Here is a 22,530-nt window from a genome sequence, read left to right on the forward strand (position 1 = left end):
GAAAGTTATTTGAAGGATCTAGCTGAAGACATTGGGCTAAATCCATTCCTCATGTAATTCCAAGGGCATAAGAGTTGCATCAGGGCTGCATTTGGCTCTTTTTGCTTAGGCCTAATTCAGATGAGACTGAAGAATTTTCCCTTACATGGTCCTTAGAAATGCCTGTTGGTGTATCTTTGATTCACTTGTTAAGTTGGAGGAGAGTGAAAAACAGTGTACTTTCCTCATAATTAAGGGGTAAAGACAAACAAAAATTCCTTTCCAGTGATAATTTCTGAGCATCGGTACATCCAAAATAATTGGAATCCTTACCCAGAATTGCTTTCTGACTATTCTGCAAAAATCTGCCTCTGCGTCAGCTGAGTTATGATCCCTTTGGAATGACCTGCTGCCTATGCGCAGGGAATCTTGCATGGGGGTTTTCAACTAACATTGTTTGAGAACACCCTAGAAAGGCTGCATAATTCATGAAGACAGAGCTAACTTAACTGCCAAGTAAAAAATGTCCTGAAAGTGCTCGTAAACTCAAACTCAGATCCTACATTCTCTTTCTCAGTCTGATAAAATAGAAAAGGTTTGGGGGAGATTTGCTGCATGCTTTGTTAGAGTTACTGTATGCTGTGAGATTTCAGCAATTAAAAAATTCCTTTTCTCCTCCAGCTGGACAGCTTCTAAGGCTTACAGAGGAAGATTTGAAATCGAAAGTTACAGGAGGGATGGGAGTTGCCTGTGTATTCCTAATCTGCTGCTTTGGTCTAGGCATTATAAGCTAGCCCTTAATTCCATCATCAGATACTTTTGTTTTGTTTTGTTTTTTCTTCAGCTGTCTTCTGTTTATCATTATTTTTTATAGCCTTAGGTATACTTAGAAATACATGCATTACTTATACGCTGTTCTCTATGTGTCAAACAGAATTTGTAAGTCATTTATGTGAGCACTACACAGTAAACCATTTTCACACAATATACTAAATATTAAACATACAGCATAACGTGCTAATAAAATGTTGCTAACATAAGTAGGCCACCTAAATTAGAGGCTAAGCCAGCTCTGTGATTAACTGTCTCATCTCCTGAATTGCACCTTTGGAAGGCTTTGGTAGGCAGAAAGGTATTGTACATAAATATTGATAAAATGATTAAAATCTAAAGACAGGAAAAAACAAATGATGTTGGACCATTGTAACAATTGAGAGTAGGTGAATAATGAATTATAAGATGTCACCTGCTGTATTTCTACAGGTTTATAGCATTGATGAGGGAGTAGTAGCATATGACCCCCTTGTTAAATATTACTGAAATGCTCTTATGAAAATTTCTGATTGTATGCGAAAGCTTTAGAATAGACTTTCAGTGGCATGTCTCACTGAGCAGCTTCAGTGTAATGCAGGTATGTTTACTGATCTGGGGCTTCAAAGGCAGTACCGTAGAATCACCCCAAAGAAAGGCTGGCTAAGAAAGGTCATCTGAGGCAACCACGTTTCTTCAGTCATCATGATTTAGCGTTTTTCTAGATGGTAATGACTGTGTGGTGGCCTGAGGTTCCTGGGAAGGAGACCGTGTTGCTTTATGCTACTGAATGCTGAAGACCTCAAAGGGTATATACGCTGAATTCATCAAGGACAGGACTGTCACTGTTTTATCACATCTTTAGGAAGGAACTTGGATTTTCCCTCATTTTCCATACTTATTTTGAACATATCTGTAGAAAAGATTGTACCGGATCCACAGTGAGCTAGGCAAAATGGTGTATAGGAAAAAGGAAAAATGTACAGGTGGACTCGGCTGGAGGTCAGGCCTCGATCTGTATGTTGTAAGATCATCAGGGGCATGTGGCAGTGACTCTTTTTGTTTGAGGCACAGGTAGGGTTTACTTTAGCAGGATGGCTTTATTCAAGAAAGAAAATAGGATCGTACCTGAGACTTTTATCCTTCGTTGTCGAACTTCTTGCTGGAACCTTCACCAGCTTCCTCTTAATCGAGCTCCTTTCGAGCACGTTCACAGAAACAGGGGAGGATGCATCTGCCTCACAGGAATCTCATTTTCACTCAGTTATAAGTCAGAAACAGCCAGCTCATTCACTAGTGAATTCTCGAATACAGGATCTTTATACTAAAGGTTTTATTTCTCTATTTAAAATTCTAGCAGGGTTCAATTACAGGATGGTATTTTGGGGTTAATAAGAAGTGTGTACTCCTCAAAACAACCTCACCTCCAAAAAAAAAAAAAAAAAAAAAGCCGCACAACCTGTAAAAAAAAAATCTGTTTTGTGTCCTAAAATAAAGCATGTATTTCATGCTCTAAAAGTCTGAGGTTTGTAGCTGAAAAAGTTTAAGTAAATAATTCAGAATTTGTTGTGTTTACCTGTTAATAATTAAGCAGGTTAGTCTGTGTACTTTTTATAGACATTGAGCTTTATTTATTTATTTTTATTTACTTGGCTCATGTCCTGATTTTCAAGTTTGAAGAAGCTGCTGCCAAGGGAGAGTGAATAAGAGAAAAGGCTTCAAGGAGTTAAATGTTGCACAGTACCCAAGAGCTGTAGGGGAACGTGGTCTCTGGAGAGGAAGGAGAATTGTCATCTCTCTCTTCACCTCCACATTCCCCCACACTAGTCTCCATAGCGCTTTGAGGGAATTAGTTTTTAAAGGTGATAATGATTTTCAGGACAAGAGCAGCACCTTTGTTACTTTGTGATGCCAGTGACTAGTGATAGTGGAGACTGTTTGTTACAGAGTGACATTTGGTTGATCTCAGTCAAAAGAAAAGTTTTAGCCATGTTCTATTTCAGAAATAGGATGGAAATTCGAAGGGGAAAAAAGAAGGTAACAGGCACATTGTATCCCTGTTTTCTTGTAACGTGAACTACATTCTGGTGAAAGGTTCAAAGCTGACAGCTCTAAAGTCGGAAATCATTGTCATTTGCACAGGTGCAGAGAGACCAACGGCAGGCTGAATTTCTCACACAAATAAGTTGAGAACTGTTTGCTGCAAGATGGCATCCTGTGAGAGGTGGTGGTTTGGTCCAGGTGAATCAGTCAGGGCATCTTTGCTTTCAACGGTCGTAAACAGGCCAATAGTCCCAATTTCCCACTGAATCTGAATATATGTTTCTTGAGAAAGACTGTGATTAGCAGCAAAATAATTTTATGTTGTCCATCCAGTAATTTTCAATTGCTATTTACATAGGCTAGGCCTAAATGTAGGCTGAATGAGAAAGTGAGAAAGAGATTTGGGTTCAAGTTCCCCTTCCCACCAGGCATAGATCCACCTCACTGTTAATCACGTTCCCTCCTTGGCTTGAGGAAAAGCCATTGCCTAATTTTTTGAATGTTTGAACTGTTCCTTTGGTCTTGGCAGAGTAAGATATCATTTGATATTTTTGCTCACCTTTCCCAAAGGTGAGAGAGAGCACAGGCTAGTGAGAACAGTCAGTTGAAATGATCAGCATTAAAAGACAAAAGCTGCTGAAATGTGAGAGTGATCTTTGGACTGTATATTAAAAATCAAAGATTTAAAAAGACTGTTTACGTGAGAATTAATAGCCTGATTTGTTGGCAGTTGAAGTCTTCATCTGTTACCATGGCATGTTTTAATTCACTCTCTGTACTGGTATTTCCTTTGGAAGAAATATACATGCTAGTTGCTAGTACCTCTAATATTAAAAATGCCTTTTTCCTCTCATGTTCCAGGCAATGTTGTCTGTTTAATTAAAGTTATCGTACATAAAGTTAACAGGAGGTAAACCTGGTAGATAGTTTTGCAGATGTTTGATTCCTGACTTCCCTGTCTCCATTGTGTGACTGTTGCCTTCAAAAGTCCTTTTGTTTTTGGTCTAGACAGCTAACACAAGTCTCTCATGTAGATAAATACAGCCAAATAGCCCTTTTCAAATAGAATGTAGAAGTGCCTGGGGAGCTTAAATTCTATCACAGATGTCTTCACATGCTAAGAATGGACTTGTAACACTGAGTGTTGTTTCTTTAAAATTTTTCTGTAAACATATGAAGCTTTCTTTTCTGCAAACAAACCAATTCACATCCAGTAGTTCATCATCTTATCCTCACAGACAGGTCGATGGTCTGTCTTTGGCATTCTTCTTGTAAAAATTCTCCAGACTTTATCTTTATCATGGTAGTTTAACACTAGTCATTTGATTTTTTTTCTTTTTTCTCTCTAGACAGATGAGCTTGACTCTTGAACCAATCAGTTGAAGAGATCTCAAGTCTAGATCTCATAGACAGATGTCCAGATCGCAAAAAATATCACTGCAGTCAGTAGTAATTGGTCTGTGGTTCTAAGTCCAGTGAAAGAGGCTGAACCAACCACAGAACCTGAACTACGCTATGCTGCAACCACTCGGCCAGGTCCTTCAGTTCAAGGCTGTGGCATAGTGGTGAGCCTGTGTGAGTAAATTTGTTCTGCTGCTAGAAGTACTGGCCGGAAATGAGAGGATTTCAAACTCAAAGCTTGCCAGATTAGCCTTTTTCATAAGCATTAAATTCACGCACAAATCTTTTTTCAAAAAAGAGCATTGCTGTGACGCTTTGTCCATTTTGCTAAGCACATACTTTACCCAACATTCATGCCAGGTTGATTGAAGCTGAAAAGACCAAGAGATTTACCGGTAGTCTCACAGTGAATCATTGTCTAAAATCCTTTTGGCTCCTATATTCTTAGCATTAATCAACAGTGATTCCTTTCATCCACTTGCTACCACAGAGTTTAGTTTGCATGTATGATGACTCTGTTTGGGAGGAAGTGAACTGGAGTGATGCTCATATAATATATCTTATTCTTTGAATTTTGTTCTTCAAATATAGAGTCTTAAAAAGAGAAGATCCTCACAGTTACCACTCTATAGTATTTCCTCCCCCCTCTTTCCATTTTATTCATGGTAAAAGCTCCATAAACTTGAGAGAAAATGTAAATAACATGCACATTCTTGAGCTGAATGTGTTTATCTCAGTTTCACTTGATCTGATGGTAGTTCACTGAATATGATTTTTTTCATTAGTAGCAAAAGTCAAAAGGCCTTGCAGCTTAGAAGGCATTAACATAAAGAAATGAACAAGTATGTATAGTTCTTTCCTGTTTGCTTTTGAACAGCAGTACAGTATGCTGTTAGTCTACTAGCAGGTCACAAAGCAGAAAAGACATTTTTAACCTAGCACTGTTCAAATTTTGGATTGCTATACGCTTCTTATTTTTGTGGTAGATCTTACTCTGGTTCGATATTTTATAAAATAGAGTTAATAATTTTAACTCATCTGGTTCATCCTTGAAAACATATTTTTCTAGGAAACTGCCACAGTCTCTCTCATGCCTGAGTGAGGATTGTGATATATTTTATGACTTTGAGTTCAGTAAGCCTATTGTTAACCAATGTTGTAAAATATTTGCTTTTGCTTTGCTCAAAAGTGGACCAGAAGTGACCTTCCTGAGTTGCATGCATGGTTTTCACTTCATTTAATGTCTCCTGGATGTATCAGATTTTGAGGGACTTGCATGGTATAATTTGAATCACCAGATAAGCTGTTGACCCAGTTGGAACAACTAAGTGTAAAAGTGGAGGTTGGAATTGAAAACCAAAAGGATGGCCTGTAATTTTGGATTTGGTGCTTCTAGTATGTGACTTGGTCCAACAAATGACCATCTCATATAGTTCATATCCCAAGGATAAGGCCTCATTAATTTAAGTCATAAAATTTAAAAAGTATGTGGCAGAAATGTTACCATTAATTAAATACAGACATTCAAAAGCATGAAGAAAAAAGAAAAATAACTGTAATAGTTATACAGACTTTTGTATAGCACTTTCTGGCAATAACCATAACTGACAAAAAGATAGCTATGTACATCATGTAGTTGTACAAGATTTCAGATATCCATAGACCAGAGAAGAGAAACTGGGAGTTTGGGCTTAGATTTAGTACTTTGCAGATTTTGAGGAGATAATATCAAACCACCTCACTGGGTCTGACTGATCAGTGACAGTTTGAGATAGAAAAGATTTTCATTCACATGGGGATAAGTTTCCTGTGCTTCCCTCCCTTTTTATCTTCTCCCAGTTTCACGCTCCCCTCCTCGACCAATCAAGTGTAGGGCTATTCAAGTCAACTCGTACTGCAATATACAGTTTGCCAGCAAATACAGTGTGTTTTAGTTGTTAGATGAGTTAGACATTAGGCAAACAGCACGATTTTGTATCTAATAGTATCACCTAAGTCAAACATATCTTCATGCAATACATCTAACAGCATTTAAAGGTCAAAATCCTATCCTCATTACTCAATACTCTAAGCATTCTGTTTTGCTTTATTCATTGTCTGCACAGAGCTGACAGACTATTCCAGATCATGGTTGTGTAATGTTGGAAAATGCTAACAGCTGCCATCCAGTGCATCTATTTAGGCAACTGCAGACCTTATGAAAGCTAAAGCACATGCTACCCAACCTTAGTTCAGGCAAAATAAATCTTCTTCTGTGGAAACAACGATGGAAGCCACCATCTAACACGCTACACTGTGCGTGTTCAGAACTGACCCACGTAGGCTGAGAGATTTCCGTAGGGAAATTTCTACAAATGCTGATCTTGGGGCACTGCTGGCTTGTGATTATCAGAGGTAGAAAGCACCCAGAAAACAAGAGGAAGGCTGCAGACATGCAAAGAAATAGTGAGTGTGGTGCTGAGAAGGAAACAGAAGCATCTCTGTCATGTGCAGGAACTGGTGGGAAGTCAGCCTTGGAAATGATGAGCCAGAAGTCTGCTGTTGTTATATCCTCTTTATTTAAGAAAGCTATGCTGTGTGTCCTTTCCTTCTAAATAAGCAGGGTTGCTGCAAAGAACAGTTCTTTCCTGTTAACAGATTACTTTTAACAGATGCCAGATCATCGATCTGTTAACAGATGAACAGATAACAAAGCACCTGAGCTATGGGGAAAGAGTTCTGTAGTGAATAAATGCGATCAAGTCAGTTCTGCCATATAGCAAAGGGGTCAAAATATCAATGATTAAAATGCCTGTGTTGCTGGCTGTGAACATCCCTCCGCAGTGAAGGATTAAAGAATACCAGTAGGCTTAGTTAGCCCATTCCTGCCGTACTTGAGCTGCCTGTTAGATTGGGACATAGGTCCCCAGGTGGAAAGCTTGGCACTTGAGGGGGAAGGAAAGGCTCTAGCTGCACCTGTGAGGAGGCAAGACACCTGGCTGGAATGGATGTGGGGATTGTGACCGAAGTGAACCTCTCATAGCAGGAAGGGATAATGATGGAGCTTGGGTCCCTAATCTGTATTCTGAACTGATGCAAGTAGAGTGCCCAACTCTAATTTATGACTTCAAAATACTTCTTTCCTTCAGGTCTTCAGCAACCAGTTCTGAACATTTTGGTAATTAGTGTTATATGGTACTAAGTCTACTTTTCATTCTTTTTTCAAAAAGCAGCCTGGAGAGAGGTTTTTTCCCAACATTTTAGACATTAAAGTCCTTTATAGCTAAGAGATGAGAAGAAATTATATACAATTTTTCATTCAAAAAAAAAAAGACTCTCTATACTCTTGACTGTTAAGAGGGTACCTATACCTTTTCCCATAAATGCATCTGAATGCAAACATAAGTAGTGAAAATTTGGTTGTGACAGCTATTTGTTTTTGTCCCTAATAGGAATGAAACTTCCCTTTAATGGAAAAAATGAGGGGTTCTTTTAAGCCTGGAGTCAATACGAATGACTCCCAACTAAATTGGTGTTCAGCTGTATAACTTTTCTCTCTAAAGTATGCATATAAGGTGACATTTTGGGTACTAGTGCATTTTGTTTATTTGCTCGTCACCTGTGTACTAAATGTGAATGTGTAGGACTTTGTTTTGTCTTCCTTTAGATAGATAAATGTTTATATATATACAGTATTCCACCCACTTTCCCCACTGAATGCCTAGTTATTTGACTGTTATGAAAACCTGAGATGTTGTGTGTGCAGATCCCTAAACATAAGCATTTCTTTTCTTTACAGCAGCATAAAAAAGAAGTGTTAGGAGCTGCTCTTAACCCTTTCGGAGTCCGAAGTCAAAAGGTAAAATCAAATACTGTTTGGGGATTTTTAAAGCTATTGATATCCTAATTGTTTGGAAATGCTCTTTCCTTTTGACATATGAACCAAGATTTCCCACAGTAGAAAAGCAGGGATAGGACTAGACGGCTGAAAACATTGCTAGACCTCTTTAAGAGCACCAGCACATCAAGGTGTGTATTATACAGGTAAGTTACAATTTGTAAACTGCAATAATCTATTTTACTTAATATAAATATGTTGGTGTTAAGAGTCAGTGGGACTTTCAGTAGGGTTCGATATTGCTAAGGATTTAATGATTTTTGTCTCTATAACTTGATCGTTTTTATGATATATAAAGTTTTTTCAAATCACAGTAAGACAAATCCTGTAGCTTTTTTCTCAGGCAAGAGTCCCTCAATGGGAGTTTTGCCTGACTGAGAACTGAATGAGGTCTAAATAATTAGCAATTAAAATATTCTGTTATTGTGCTACTGTATATAACAAAGCACTGGAGGTATTAAAAATTGCTAATCTCCTCCTTATTAAAATGTTAACTGCTAAACATAATACAATTTTGCATTTTCTATCATTCATTTTTGCAGTTCATTAGTAGAGGTGAAATGTTTGTGACAAATAGTCATTTGAACTTTTAAGGGATTGACTTTGTTTTTCTGGTACGTTAGTTAATTTTTTTTTGACAGAGTTAATTTACAGGCAGAACTGTCTGTGGAAGCCATGGAATTTAGTCAAAAATTAAAGAATGTACAGAGAGTAATTTTTCATATGGCATTCATGGGTATTTACAGAAGAAAGCAAATGCTAAGCTACTCATCGGGAGACAGAACTAGGTAATTTAGGTATCCAGTCTTTGTACCTTTTGATTAGCAGTTGATTGTTGTGAACTCCAGTAAACAAAATACAGATTAAAGATTGTCCATAGAATTTACCAGGCAAATAATATTCAGTGGGGGACCTGAGAGACTGGAGTGTGAACAATTCAGAACAATTCAGATTAGGAAACGAAGTTGGTGAAATTGTTAAGCTATGCACCAAGAAATGTGAATCCACATATGAACTGTTTATTGCTACACTAGTTAGTGTAAGAGCTGGGCTGTGTTCTCATCCCACTTCACTGCACAGAGGCATAAAAAAGAGTAGAATGCATCTCCTGTCTCCTTATACACATAGCAACTGCGGGAGGATGTGTGGAAAGGGAGAATTGTATTTGATGAGTGAGAAAGGAGTGGTAAATAAAGGTGCTAACTGGTAGAGGAAGGAAGTGAAGATGATATGTTACTGGAAGGATTTGGTGACAGGTAAATTCCCCAAGGTAAGGCAACACTCAGCAATACTTTGCCATTCTAGGCCTAGGCATTTAATTGTTCCAAATAATGCTGTTGGCAATTCAGGCCATGCTTCTGCAAGGGCTTATATGTGTGTTTCCCTGTCAGCAATTTGAGTGGTCCTGTTGAAGTAGATGAAATTAATTACTCTTAAGCATGTATATTAGTCTTTGCAGTATAAGAGGTGTAGTTTTATTTATTTATTTGTATTGAGCATGGGAAACCATTTAAAAAAATACATATATACATAGCCTTTTCTACCAGTTCTGTGGCAATTAAAGAGGAGGGAGATGGTAACAAAATAAGCCTTTCTTTGTTATTCACAAAATCCGCAATTTGTCAGATTCTTAACTGTAAAGCGTGAAAAAGAATTGGCTGTTAGCATTTTCCTTTTTACATGCACAGTTAAACCCATGGCTACAACGAGATGATCATATAATTTATTATAGAGGAGTGAACGGGACAAAAATCTAACAGAAAAACGTGTGCTTGTGTGGACTCTTGTTTAGAATTTCATCAGATTGGTGCTCACTTCAGACATTTTATTTAGTGATAAGATATGCAAATTGTTCTGGAGCCAGCAGCAGTACTTTCACCTGAATGTCAAAACTGACAGATTTTTAAATCACACCTCAACAACAACTTGTGTTTTCAAGCAACTATTCCTAAGATATAACATAACCATGAACTACATATGAATAACTGCAGAATTGTTCTCCTACTTTCTTCCATGCTATTATTTTCCCTCCCTTCTCTTTTATTTCTACAGAGTTGTAGGCTTACCTGTAACTATTGGGTGTAACTATGGGCAACAGTGCAAAAGAGCTATAAATCTATATGGCAGCATGCACAAAGAACAGGAATGCAAATCAAAAGTGGGGAGACTTACGAAATGAGATTTCCCAAGAAGTTGTCTTCAGATTTTCCAGATGCCTACATCACACCTTCCATATTTTTGGAGGAATGGGTGGTGGAAACTCTTCATTTGAAAAGGTTTCTCCCTCGCTTTTTAAGGAAGTTTATTGAATTTTTGTTTTTAATTTGGAATGCAATTACAGAAGCCTTGATGAATAGAGTGGAATGTTTGGAAGTCAGCTTTTCTCATGAGACTGAGAACTAAAATTCCTCAAAGGTGAGGATACTTAGCTGTTGGAGTTTTGTTTTGAGTGTATATACAGTCGTGGGAGAAAGGGTAGCTCTGAAATACAGCTTGGGAATTAAATATTAGTTGTTTGTTTTGGGAATCTTCTTTGGAATCTACTGCATGTAACATGAGGTAATAATTCAATCCTGTGCATTTCCTCCAGGCTTGGTTCCTCTTCCTCCCTTTGTGAATGACTGTATATAACTCTGTCCAGATTCTTCCATCTAGAGTTTTCTTGGGGTTCTTTTGGCTTGTTTTCTTCCTGTTGTTTCTGGTGTATGTACCTATTAACCAGAAAGATGTCTGGGCTGAAAACATTTAACAAAGGGCAACAATGTAAGTATTCCTGTATTTGTGCATGAGTATATATGTGGAAGAGGAGGGCATGTGCATGTGTGAGAGCACGAGGTAGTTAGATTATGAAGGATTGCTGTTTGCTTTTGCTTACATGCCTAGCTGTGTGTGCTGTTCTGGCTTTCTGCATTCTTCTATATCACTTGGCCATCGTATCCTAATCAATTGTTATGTGTGGTAGATTCAAAATTCTGCTCAGTTGCCCTAATTGGTAGCAGCCTCGTACAAGTGGAACTTTGCTTTCTGCACTGAAGCAAGAGCAACATTTTTGTCTTCCCACAAGATGGGGAAAAAGGATTTATATCTGTGTTCATGATTAAAATGAAATGACCTGTCCGTAAAAGATTAGTCCAACAATATGTGCTCTTGGAACTGGGTCCCATAGCTTTCAAGAGCTCCAGAAGTAGTCCTTGTGAAAAAAGGCTTCTGAAACCCTCAAGGTTTACTGCTTGTGCAGGTTTAGGACACTGCAGAACATTCTGTTTATAACAGCTAGTTCTAGGACCTACTTTGGTATTGTGGATACTTAACTCCTACCCACACAAACAGAGGCACTTCAAAATAATTAAAGTAAATGAATAATCCATACACAGAGCAAAGCCTTTCAGAAGGAAAGCGAGTTTATTGAAAGAAAGAATTTGCTTTTTTGGTAAATAGTTTCTTTCAAGGTCTTCTTAAATAAGCAGCAAATGCTTTTGTTGGAAAATAAAAAATAAAGCTGCAACTTTGATTCTTTTCTCCTGTGGCTGATGAAGTTAAATCATTAAAAGCTAGAGAAGAAAGAAGTGCATATGGTTTCCCAAAGCTGAAGTCCGGGCAGTAGCATTTTGCCTCCCTGCACAGTGTTGACTGAGGTAGCACCGAGAGTAACACACTGGGTGTTATGGTATGTTCGCCTTTGATGCATTGCTTTAAAAGAATTTGCAAGTGCCCTTTGAGGAGACTGCAGTAACAGTTAAGAAATACTTTACTCTGTTTCCTTTGTTAGTTTGCCTTTTGTTCCAGCACTTGCTGGAGACTGCAGGGTAAGACCACCAGAGGAGGGGGAACAGCCATGATAAATTTGATTTTTCCCTGATTGGCCATAGGGATATTCATGGTTTAGTTTTTAAACTAAAGGGATGCACTTTAACCATCTGCTCCAGTACTAATACTATGGCTGCACCAATCAACATTGACACTTGCCAGTTGCCATTAAAGTTGTTTACTTGCTGCTGTATGGAGAGTAGTTGTCTGTAGCTGATATCAATAACTTTATTAATCTTACCACTAACTATGCATATACATTTGATAAATGGTGATATTGGAATTTGTCACATTCTTTCAACATCAAGCTAAACAGAAAATTTCTGCTCCTGCAAATACCTTCCTTACATGCAAAGTCAGGGAAGGGAAAATGCTGCTTCTTGCTGATGCTAGCTTTAGGTTTGCTGGTTTTTCTTTCTCTCTGAGTTTGACTGCAGGCATCCAGCAGTGTTCTAGAGGGAGAGGTGACCAGCATTGCAGCCTGCACTGCTGCCGCTCTACCTGCCACGAATAATAGCCCACTGGGCTAGTTAATCATTACATTGAAACTTTTTCCTGGTCCTTCGTAGCTGATTGCTGCTCAGGGGACATGGGTTACAGCAGCCCAGCTGCCAACACAAAGTTCAGAATTGTGTGTGTGTGGTTTTGTGTTTACCTGCATGCATATACACTATGTTTTTCAGCAAATTTTCCACTAAAACTAGCAGTGCAAGGCCAGTCTCTCTCTTTTTCTTTATAAAAAATAAAAGTGGGAGAGGGAACGTTCTATCCTCGTCCCTTACCATTTTTGAAATTGAATGTGAAAGTATTGGTCTCCTCAGTCAACATTCTGGCACAACAGGTTTCCTCATTCAGCTGGAGTTTTAAGAGTGGAGTTGCAGGATGTTGAAATGTTGTCTGTCAGAGCATATCTTTAAATCATGTGGCCAGTGATTCGTGTTGATTTGCCAGAGTCCATGATCTGGCACCTTCATTATGAAAAGGGGAACATTCCTGTCCACTGGGACTGAGCAAAACTGGGGGCAAGGAATAGACTGCTGGTGGAATCTTTGAGATTCAGAAGAAGGTATTTAACGACGATGGTTCTTGCTCGTATATATGTAGCTGTATTGACTGCCAGGGTGGAAGCCAAGAAGGAACTTTCCTTTAACTCATGATTTTCTTCTTCTTCAGTGCAGATCGTCCTGTAACATCTGGAGGATGTGCTGCAGATGACACTTGGTTTTGCCAGACAGGACAAAGTTTGATATTAAATCCTCTCTTCTGTGGCAGTGAGTTAGTTTACCTTCAGTGGAAAGAATGAATAGTAATAATGCTGTCCAGATGTCAGTATTCAGGTGCCTGAGCAGATTAAAATAGTGGTCTGTAGTTATCTTTAGTGTTTGTCTGGGGAAAGTTAAATTTCTTCAATGGATAAATTGCTTAGCTCAGGGCAGTGACTTTTTTGCTGCTCCTGGGCAGATTTCTATGCTGTTGTCTCTTAAATGCAGCTGACAGTTGGGTACTGCAGCTTGCTGTGCTAGAAGAACTTGGGTCGACAAGGGAGTAGTTGTAAACGGGAGGGGCAAATCCTCCATCCCATGCTACAAGATTTTCTTTTCAAAACATTATCGTGTCCCGTGAAGTTCAGTAGATGTCTCTTTCACTGAGTACTCTGAAATTCTTCTTCTCCCACTCCTTCCTTCCTTTATCCCACTCCTTCCCTCTTTCCTTTCTTCCCTCTTTTCCTTTTCACTCGTGCACCTTCTTGCTCTCTCATTCTCGCTCTCTCTCTCGTTCTCCTCCCTTTCTTTCTACAGATGGACATCTGTTTTCCTCTAAGAGCTGATTCAAATGTCTGTATGGTGATATTGTGATGATGCCACTGAACACCTTCATGTGCCTGGTTAATTTTGTAACTTTTCCTGTCAAGACCAACCTAAGTTATGCAATAGTGTGATCAGCAGAACAGCATTACTACATAACTCAGTGTTATCAACAACATGGGTCATCCAAAAAAACAACCCCCTTCTCCTCCTGTGCCAGCAAATAAAACAACAGACAGCAAAATGAAAGACAGTGAGGGTCCGGCAGCTGGGCCTTTTACATGGCAGCAGCACATTTTAGTGCTACAAAGATGACATAGATCATTCTGACTCTGAAAACCAGCTTTGAACCGTTGCATCTTGTTGCTTTGAATCAGACCTGTATCATTCTTATTGATATTAATGGGACTGTGGGGATTATGTACGTCCCTTTGCCTTCAGAAGGCACGTTGTAAGGCGGGCAGAGGGAACTCTAGAAAGTAGGCAGAGGCTCTGCTGAGAGACAGGCAGCTGAAAGCATGTGTTTTTTCCAGCAAGAAACCAATATTGAGGAAAACAATAAAGTAGCAAGACTACTTGCTACTCGATCACTCTTTGAGAATTTTAATTACATAAGGAATTCTCTTTTACTTTTTGAATAACCTGAACTATGGTCATTTGCAGAACTTCAATGATCAGAAACTTGTTCCTTCCTCTGGATTAAAATATCTTTACAATAGTCTTTATAGGCACATTTAAATGTTCTTTATGAGTTGAGGCTACACCAAGATCTTGGTACCTGTTTCCAAGAGTTCTCCTCCAAGTTATGTTCTTAAGTTTGATTGTTACGTGATTAAAACACAGTATTTCAGCCCCAAGTGCTTGGCTGGTATATAAACATAAAACAAGGTGTCTCAATATATGCTTTAAGCCTCCTTGAGATTCTGGAGACCACCAAACTGTTTGGCTCCCTGGTAATCTCCTCAACCAAGACTGGAGACTTTCCACTTCAGAGGTCACCAAGGGAGTGTCTTCCTCTTTGCTGAGACAGTATACTGCAGCAGAGAGTCTTCAGTTCATTTTGAGGTGACTGAACTCTCCTTGATCCTGGAAAAAAAATAGATTTTTACTGAAGCAAGCTCTGGAAGTTTGAAAAATAGCTTTTCTTTGGTTGTTTTGCAATTAATTTTTAAAATCTTTATCCTCTCAAGGTTCTTCATTATGATCGGTGAATCTGAGCAGAGAGGTGTGCAGAAGCAGCCCTGTAAAGCAAAAACCCTAGATAGTTTCTAGAATGATCCAAAGAAGTAAACCTCCTTCCTCCCAGGCTTTTCCAAAATGTGTTTTTCCAGCCAGGTATCTGGGGAGGGGAGCTGCACAGATTTTCATAGTAACAAACACATCCAACTTGGTCTCCGGGAGATCTGCTTCCTATGGTGTAGAGATCTGCCTGTGGATTTTTGAAGGGACAGTTAGGTGTGTGCGTGCACTGACCGTCAGTGGTTTAAAGGTAATCCTGTTGTCTCTCACTCTAGAGCTTAGCTTTAGTAAAACAGGTCACTGTTCAGTAACTTGCCCTTGCCCTTTTTTGGTATAGGGAAGTTGGATTAAGTGCTGTTTTCATTCTCCAGTTAGAGTGTTCATAGTGTCTCCTTGAAATCATGAGTTGTTTAAGTTTTCCAGATCCTCAGAGTCATTCCGTAGTATTGCAAGTCATTAAATTAAGCTAGCTGCTCGATTTTGTATTCAGACAGTAAAGGGACCCTCCCTACATCTGCTCTCTGCTTGGATATAAAACCTTCCCAATTCTCTGAAAAAAACATACGCCTGTAAATAATCTTCATCTCGTAATGGAGTCCATATCCGTCTGAATATTGATGTCTTAAAGGGTAATGAGAAGAAGATACTGGCATTTTGAAAAAGGTATATTTACTTTTTCATTATGTAGTTGTTAGGAGTTTCACACCATGGTCAAACTTGTAGTTATATGTTTAGATCACATTCTTCTGGAATGCAGAATTGAGAAAGACTGCAGTTACAAAATCACACTTCCCATTTAGGGTGCTCCTCCCTAACATCCAGTAGTATGGGTGTTAGGGTTACAGTTTGGCACGTAGGAATACGTGTAAGCCTTAACAAAGAGACTTGGGCTTAGGTTTTGAATCTTGTGCAGTCAAAGCATGTTGGTCTGGATATATTGCAGAGTTACAAAGTTTAGCCTTTAGATAAAATCTTACTTTAGTAACTAGTACTTTGACAATCAAATAACTGAGTGATTTTTTTTTAAACAAGAAGTATGATTTAGCTGAAAGTGTTTTCCCTTTTTTAACATAATTTCCTAACAAAAGACTTTTCTTGAAGTCTTGCCAATGACAAAAATAAGGAGGCAACATGTGGACCCATGCAGAATGCTCACTAGGCCAAAAAAGAAAACCCCCAAATAAGACCCCTAAGCTATGCCTAAGCAAACTTCACATATCTTTGATATGAACATGATGCAGAATTCCCTTCTTACAGCTTTGGAAAAACCAAATGAACTAGCCTCTCCATTTACAGAACAATTTCTGTGTGTCTTCTGGTTCCATCTCTCACAAATCAAACTGCTTTGTTTTCAGGCACTTCTGTACACTTAATCCTTCACAAAAAAAATCCATGCATCCTAAGGAATCAAAGGTTTAGGAAGCTACATTTTGATAGGCTATTATAAATATATATAAAGAATCCATGCCACATGAATTTCTCAAGGGGATAATACATGAAATCATGAAGGAAAATGTTATGGCAAAATGTAATGAAATAAGCTAGATCTTCCTTTTGGGAAGATGCAGGTTTAAGTCACAACATAACACAAAGACTAAAAACAGAGTATCTGAGGTTTAAGTGGTTTTGGATCTGGAGCTTTGCTCTTGGCCTTTTTCTGCTCTAAGGAGAGAGTTGTAAGAAGACGTTGGTGTAGTCTTCAGTTGCCTCTAGAATCTTTTTAGTTATAGAAGATACTTACTCATGAAAAATGAGAAAGACAGTAAGCCTTCTTTTTTTTTAACTTCTTCAAGGGTATTGATTGTTAACACAGCTTTAGGTGAACTAAAAGCAGGTAGTAATAGGAAACATTCTTGGGGATAATAACTGTGAACCAGGACCAAATGTTTTATTTTATTTTTTAACTTTTTTAAGAGGAGAGGCTTGGGGAAGGTCTATTCCTCTTTTTTTTTCCTCTAATGCACTAAACTATTAGACAGTGAAACTTTCTCTTTGCACAAAGCTGCCATTGTTTTAAGGCAGTTCTGCTCCCACTGAATCTGTGTTGAAACTGGTGCCTCACTTCCTTGGCTCTCCTGGAGTAGTTTTATGGATTAAAGCACCACACATACCAGGCACAGTGGCACTATTAACAGTGCAGAATGAGGTTGGGAGAAAAACTCATATAGAAGCTACACACCTAGGTGCAGTTAGTAAACAGAGGCAGTTACTCTCATTAAGCATAATTAAACCTAATATTGACTGTAAACTGTTACTTACCTTAAACTTCTCTGCAGACATTGTGGAAAAGGGATTAACTTAGCAGACAGGTAAACTAATTACTACCTTCTTCACATTAAAGTTACCATCAGGAAGGCCTATATTCATAAATAAAACATAGTAGGGGATGAGAGACTGAGAAATATGTAAATTCATTTGCAGAAAAAAAGACCAAATTAAAAAAAGAAAGTTGAGTGATGCTACTGGAAGCAAAATGGCACTCTAGCTAATTACCATGAAAAGTATGATAAATCATGGACGTGTATCCTTGACTTCTGACTGATAAAGCCTGCAGAGTGCAATCTCTCATGCGTAGCTGCCTCTGACTGATTTAAACCCATACCACTATCGGGTTTGATGGGAAAGCAGAAAAGTGTGTTATTTGATTTCCTTGGGTATTGCTGCTACCTCTTTCTCCCAGAAATGACTTGCAATTATTGTAAAAATACAGTCTGATTTCTTGTCTGAAGAAGAATTGTTGTTTGATACAATTGACAAACAAAGGCTCCAGAGATGGTTTAGTTATGATTTAATAGCTGTATTTTCAAATGCATTTGATCTGGTATATTTAAACAATTACAGAAATACAATAAAATGTTGGGGGGGGGCTTTTACTTGGTATATTTATTCTCAAGGGAGAGACCTTGTATCCCACAGACAAGATCAGGAGTCGGAAACAAAATGGATTTTATTTTGAATTTGTGTTTGTTTTGTGTAGAAGTTTGATCACTTGTCCAGTTCATTTCCACCAGTCCTCCAGAGTGCACTTGATGATTCTAGCAAAACAGTTATCTAAGTAATCATATGTTTGAATCCTGGTCATCTGCAAAGCATAGGCCAAATCTTTTGAATCCATACTCAGAGAAAATTTCCACAGAAGTTGAATTAGAGGCTTTGCCACTTGTAGGATTTCTGTCAGACAGAAATTCCCTACTTATATTTTCCCCTGTGGTTGGAATGACTATACACATTTGTGGATTGTTCTAAAATTTGGATACAGATAATCCATAAGAATAAATAAGGCAGATATTTTTAGAAGCATTTTTCGTAAAGGATGCATCTTATTTAAGTGATAAGATTTCTTAAATGGTAGCTAAATGAAGTGTTTGAGGCTCTAAATTTCCACTTGCAACAATATCAGAACAGCTGGATCCTGAGACTGACTTAAGACGAAATGACTGAATATAGACATGTCTGTGTATAGGATAATATACAAAAATTGGAGGCCAAACTTTTAAAGATGCATGATACTCTTTATGTGAATTTAAGACATATTCTTAATCAACTGGTTTAATTTTATATGAGTTAGGCAGAATGTCTCTGAAATTCTAGATTTTTTACTGGTTATGTAATGGATTTTCAAACCTTCTTGTACTGTGGATCATATCTGCCGCATTAAGATATGCGCTGCTTTGTTAGAAAGTCCATAATTTCTACTCTTCTTCCAGAGTTGTTCCCTATGGAATGCTTTCTAGAATGATGATAGTAATAGAGTTTCTATCATTTTCCTTCATACGTAATATCTGAACCTAACTAACAGGGGATGTGCTAGGCTGTAACAGCGTTCTCATCACAGGGAGATTTTTTAAAAAGGCACTGAGCATACTTCCCCAGTATCCTGGCATCTTCCTGGTGTGTAAACAGATAGCTTCAGGGAATTTCAGCAGCCATGTGACTCCTTACTTCTCTGTTGCAAATTTTGGTAGCCGGTAGGTCGACGCAGCAGCCTTTGGAGATAGAAGGGCATATTAATATGTGCCTGTCTTGAAGCATGCGGATATTTTCCCTGGCTTCAGTGGAAACAGCTTGTGTAACTACAGATTGGCATGTTCTTAAAATTCCTTCCTGAACTGAGGCCTGAGAGAGAGAGAGAGAGAGAGAGAGAGAGAGAGAGAGAGAGAGAGAGAGAGAGGTGGTGGCTGCTGCTTTTTCCATTACTAGCAAGGAAAAAACATGGTTCTTTCTCCTCAGTGAACTGTTGTAGTGAGAGCTGTAGGGAGAGTCAAGCTATGAATACAGGTGAAGGAAGAGTGTAGGAAAAAATTGGAGACTACCATTTTGGCAAGGATGAAGATAAGCACTTACAGAAACTCTCCCCAAACAGGACAGTTTTTCATTGTTAATGTAAGTAGATTCAGTTACTTATGTTATGGCATGTTAAAGACTCACATGTATTGAACAGAGAAACTTGCAGTCAGTGCTTTAAAAACCTTAGAAAATCAATATGTGTCCACTGCTGCTTCTGTTTCCTGTTCATCCTTCTACGTTTTCCTGTTTACTCTTATTCTTCCCCCTTATGTTGCTTCTCTAATGTTTCCTTCTCTTACTGTTTTTATTCCTTCCTTTCCTGCTTCTCAGTAGCTCTGCTCTTCTGCAGCTCAATCTCTGAAATCCTTATTCCGTCCTTACACAAGCAAAACTCCTACTGAAGTCAGCCAAGCCAGTTTCTCTTCCTATGTTTTGGCCGTTAAATTATATCCATAATACCATATATCCAGGTAGTTAAATTATATCCATAGCAATCTACCTCCATTTTGGGACGCAGATTTCAGCCAACATAAGGCCATTTATTTTACATTTACTTCCAGAATGTATCTGCTTCCCTCCAATCCTCCATTTGGAAGCTTGTTAAGAGTGTGCATGCTGCTATAACAGGCAAATTTTAATGAGTAGGTGGAGATAAGTATTTTTTTGTCTGATCAGTTAGGACTTTTATTTTACCCATTTAAAGACAAAGATGTGAATCCGCTTGTTTAATGTTCAGTAAGATTTCAGTGTTGAGAGTCCAAGGGGTATGAAGTGCTTAAAACAAAATAACTTAGGAGCTGAGGAGATAATTATATATGAGAGGGAATATTGGGGAGGGCAGGGAATACAAATGAAGATGGGCTAAGGTAGATTCAGTGCCACAAAGTACACCTCTATAATTCCCCATTTACCCCTCCCTCAAACACACAGATAGTAACCCTCAATAACCCATTTGAGCTAATTTTCTGCATCTAAAATGTCGATGCAAGTGATCATTAGTTCTACTGGATGGCTGAGTGGCTGAGCCGTTCTTTAGAGCACCAACCTACACTCTCTTGTGTTTGGTAGAAAACAGGAAACATTATTTCATTGGCAATGGGGCTTATGCTTGGGTGTTACAATTTTCCTGTTAGGGTTGTTTCTTTCTGCAATGAAATGGAATATGTGGGCTTTTTACACGAAGAGTATAAGCTATGACTGTGAGACCATTGTAAGAGAGCAGTCCAAACTAATGTGCAGTTTTCCATAGTGATTCCTGCACCCTATTTCACCCTTTGCTGAACTAAAAAATGACCACCCTATGTTAGAAGATCACAGGGTGGAGAGTATCTGCCTCTGAGGTGAGGTTCTTAGTGTGGTGTCAGAAATCCAATGCCTCTGGTCACGCTGGCTATTGAAATGTAGCTAGTTAGCTTGGCAGGGTGGTGTGGCCTAGCAGAAAATAAAACAACAACAAAACCTAAACAGAAAACAAACACCTGAATACAGAGAGACTAAGATAATGTTCTATGACTACTGTCACTCTGGAGCTTGGAAAGATGACTACTTTCCTCTTTTTGATTTGTTTGTATAGTGAAGTGGAGAATGATACTTCATAGCTATCACTGTAAAGTTCTTCCTAGGATTTATGAATATAAATTTAGGCACATTTTGACTTGCTATAATCCCAAGGATTATTCAGTTTGCAGCTCTAGCATGTTGTGTTAGTCTGTAACAGAATGATTACAAATGAATGTGTACTTACCCTCTTTCCCTTAGCATCCACTGTTGGCAATGGGACTCAGGATCCGGGGTTAAATGGATTTTTGTCTGCCCCAGTATGCCTGTTCTTCCGCATGTTAGACTGCATAATGGTTTATGATGCGAAAGTTTGTGGTGTTTAAAGAACATCATAGCATAGCAATTACATGCTTTCGGGTTAATAAGTTTTAGGTATTTAAAGCAAATAGGAAGCAAATGAGAAATGGTATCTCCTGTGTCTGGAATGACTATCACTGACACATGGAATAGAATAAAAGTAGATACTAAAAGCTTTATGGCCATCAAACTGAGCTGGGAATTCCAGTGGACCCTTCCACTTTGTATATTGACCAGTGACTGTAAATGAGAAGTCCTGCTACCCTGCCCATGAGGTTATGAGACATGACCATGTATTAATTAAAGACACTGTATTATTTTTTAACTGCTACAGAAATATAATATCAGATGCTCAGATGGCATCAATTGGCTTAGCTCCACTGAAGGCAACAAATGCTATGCCAAGTTATACCAGCTGAGGATCTGGCCCACAGTTAAAAGTAAAAAAGGGACAGGCTGCCAATATGGCAGGAAACATATTGAGATTTATGGTAGTGACTTAAGCAGTAAAAAGTTCTGCTTGAAGTGGTTGTCTCCCTGCACATTCACATTAGTCACTTGAGTTGGCGATGTCTGTAGCTGTAGCATTACCTGTACAGGCACATTCCAAGTCCTGCGCAGTCATCTGTGCTGTAAAACATCTGGAGGCATCCCACCTGACTCAATGTCTCTAGTTGGCTCTCTCTTATCATGTCTACCAGAGATTCAGGACTATACTCTTTTTTATTATTGTTTTCTACATAATTTTCATTTGAATGACCTTATTGATTTGCCTTTTGCTTATATTTCTTGTGTTGCTTTCTTAAGGGCCTCTTTCTGAGATGAATCATAGCTAAAACTGGGGGGAATTTTGCATGTTGCTGTTGAAATATGTCTTAACCAGCTGTCTTATTTGCATTCAAATGTTATATTAATCTTGATAAAAATGAGGAAATCCAGTTTGCTGCCTTTATATTCAAGTATATAGGTAATTTTTTACTTGGAGATAAGGTGTCTGTAGCTAACTTAATGCTTGTACATTTTTATCCACTATAAATATGATTGAATAACTTGATGGATGCAAATTCTGTTCTCTGTATTACAAAGTTAGTGAATTACATGCTTACTGAAGATGATATGGCTGTAGAATCTCCCCAATTTTTTTTTCCTCCAGTAATAAAATTATTTTAGCATTTGGTTTATAATGAGTGCTGTCTCTAAGCTTGTGAGCCATCCTGAGTCCTGATCTCTTGTTGTTAATAAATTTCAGATAAAACAATCTTTCGGGCCTGACAGTTTCCCCACTTGGTCCCATCTGTAATGTTGACTATTTGAGAAACTCTCTGTGACCCATTCTTGTAATATGAAGTTGAAAAAAACCCTCTCTCTTCTGCTGTAAAATATCTGCCTTAAATAATATAACTAACTGACTGATGACTTGGAATT

General features: G+C 38.4%; 1 protein-coding gene across 18 annotated transcripts in view; it reads left to right on the top strand.

The window, feature by feature from the left end:
* ZBTB20 (zinc finger and BTB domain containing 20) overlaps window positions 1-22,530 on the top strand; it is a 518,459-nt gene that overhangs the window by 83,457 nt on the left and 412,472 nt on the right. For 11 of the 18 annotated variants that reach the window (XR_010391606.1, XR_010391607.1, XR_003258231.2 and 8 more), the window contains exon 2: window positions 8,012-8,071. The gene's annotated coding sequence lies outside the window, so the exon portion shown is untranslated. Of the gene's footprint in view, window positions 1-8,011; window positions 8,072-8,159; window positions 8,257-22,530 lie in introns of all 18 variants that reach the window. The other 7 variants (XM_064520252.1, XM_064520234.1, XM_064520238.1 and 4 more) reach the window with 2 other exon arrangements.

This window comes from Dromaius novaehollandiae, chromosome 1 (assembly GCF_036370855.1).
Source record: "Dromaius novaehollandiae isolate bDroNov1 chromosome 1, bDroNov1.hap1, whole genome shotgun sequence".
NCBI lineage: Eukaryota > Metazoa > Chordata > Aves > Casuariiformes > Dromaiidae > Dromaius > Dromaius novaehollandiae.